The sequence below is a fragment of the Equus caballus genome, chromosome 17 (genome assembly GCF_041296265.1).
Source record: "Equus caballus isolate H_3958 breed thoroughbred chromosome 17, TB-T2T, whole genome shotgun sequence".
NCBI lineage: Eukaryota > Metazoa > Chordata > Mammalia > Perissodactyla > Equidae > Equus > Equus caballus.
In genome coordinates, this window is record NC_091700.1 from 49,429,186 (window position 1) to 49,431,778 (window position 2,593).

Genomic DNA, 2,593 nt, shown 5'->3' on the forward strand with positions numbered 1-2,593 from the left:
GGGGCAGTCTCTCTCCAGCCAGCAAGCTAAGACGTCAAAACATTGCAAAATACAGGAAAAAAAATTAATGCCCGTACCTTAACTAGTACTGTATAGGACTGCCTATTTTCCCACATCTTCACCAACATTCTAAGTTATTTGATCTTTGGTAATCTGATTGGTGAAAAATGACATCAGTTGTAGTTTTATCTGCATTTCCTTTATTGCTTATTTTTCTTCTAGTTTTCTCATTCACTAGACAACAAATATTAAGTGCTTACAATGTGTAATGTACTTATGCGTGCACAAAATGGACCAAGCCCTTGCCCTCAGAGAGCTTACATTTCAAGAAATGTGTAGCACCCACAGGGAGAAAACTACAAAACTGTAGAGAGACATAAAAGAAGAACTGAGTAAATGAAAAGATGATGTTGACAGATGAGAATAATCAATCTTAGGAAGGTAGCAATTATTACCAACTTGGTAGGTGTGGTACGAAATCAGTTTTTTTGGGAAAGCAGACGTGGCAACTTGACAAAACGTTACTTGAAATAATGAATAAATATGAACATTTTGAAAGATATGAGGATCTCTGCTCTACCAGATGTTAAAAAACATACTATAAAAACACAATGATGAAATCAGTGTGATACAGGTACAACAATCAGAAACAAATTCTAGTTTATATATGATGTGCCTATATGTGAGCAAGTACCATACTAATTGTTATAGTTTTTCAATACCTAAAAATCTGGCAGGGTTATTCCCCCAGTAGTTTTCAGAATTTATAAAAACTACATTAAAAAACAAAAACTACTTTTGGCTGTTTGGACCATGCTTCTTTGAATAAATTTCATCCAGAGAGTGGACATCATGGAGCCAGGTATCATAAGGGTTACCCACATATACCCAATGTTAACATGCTTAGGAAAAAACCCCCACAGTGGTCATGGGGGAGGAGTCTGAGATTATTGAAATTTTTATTTTTTTACTTATTTCTCTATTATTTGGGCTTTAAACTTATAATAAAAATCTATTATTTTTATAGTCTCCTACCTGCACATATATAAAAATACATATGATAGAAAGGTAATGGCAGAAGTGATATGAAATATTTAACTTCTGAAAAAATTCAGTTAAAGCTGGTATGTTCTCTACTTAATCTTTCAAAGCAAAGAGGAAAGTACTATTTTTTACAATTTGATAGAAAATTTTTGTGTTTGCCAAGAGTCTTTTCTGAGCACTCCTTAAAACCAGTTTCAGTTCAAGGAGATGCACCTGCAAACTTCTGAGAATACTGTCTTATTACAAAGGTAAAGGAGATACTTTAAAAAATGCATCAAAGAGAAGCACTTTACATAATGAAGTGTGGTTTTAAAAATGTCAATTATGTATTCTGTACAAGCTAAATTTGGGTAAAATATAGCAGCATTCCATTTACAGTCTTATCTTTTCCAATTGAGGAGAATTAAGCACCAAAATGCACTGCTTAGCTAGATGACAAATTGGCTATTGAGAATCTAAAATACTTCTCCATAATGCTATACATCCATGACATACCCAAAGAAGTAGACTGAATATGAGACAACTCTTCAAATACTATCTCACCAATGCTAAGTTGACTCTGATCAGTATCGGAAGAAAGAAAAAACCTAATATTTAATTTAGTCTTTCATAGTTTTTAATAAGCTACCATTTTCTTACTTGTACAGTAGTAACTTTAAAAGACAAATATGTACTACCAAATGTTAAATACTGTACGATTTATAAAAAATGTAATTTTAAGAATTTGAAGTAATAAAGGGAAGGTACCTACTTCAAATGAATTAAATAAGAAAATTCCACTTTTTAAGAAATTTAACCAGAAAATGGGAAATTTCCAATTTGTCTAAGGTAATACTAACAATTTTTACTGAAGCCAGAGACTTTACTATTTTTGTTGAAGCCTTCACCTACAGAGCTTTAAATAAACCTTAAAAATTAATTTCCAGTACATAAAAGGGTGCTAACCAGGGTGCACGACTAGGGGAAAAAGGACTATGCTAGAATGTGAAGTCATGAAGAAGAGGGATATGTCTTATTCATCTTTATATCCCCAGTTCCTAGCATAATGCCTAGCTCAAAGTAACAATGCTTAAGCAATGGCTGTTGCTTTGAACTGAACTGGGCAAATAAGCATTTATACCTTTGGTCTGATTTCACTCCATGTTAAGCACTACATCTGAAGTACCTGAGCTGCTGGCCTGGTTCTTGGCCCTTGACCTTGAATTGAGTAAGGTAAGCCAATACACATACACTTTCTACATCAGCCTTCTGACAAGATCCTCAGAACTGAATCATCACTGGGCTGTCAATCTTCTTTTATGTAGTCTGATTCTTATTTCTTGGATAACAGTTAATATACCAGTATGCAAAAGTAATGCATTTTCAGTGCAGGGTAAGTATGTATGTTTATATGAATAAGAATCAAATAAAGGCCTTGCTTTTCCATGTTTTAAATAACAGATACATAGCATCTTATGTTACGACATAATTAGCAATTTTTAGACACTGAACACAATACACTGTATTACAATGCAATGTGGTAGGCTTCCATTTTAGGAACAAAAATAAA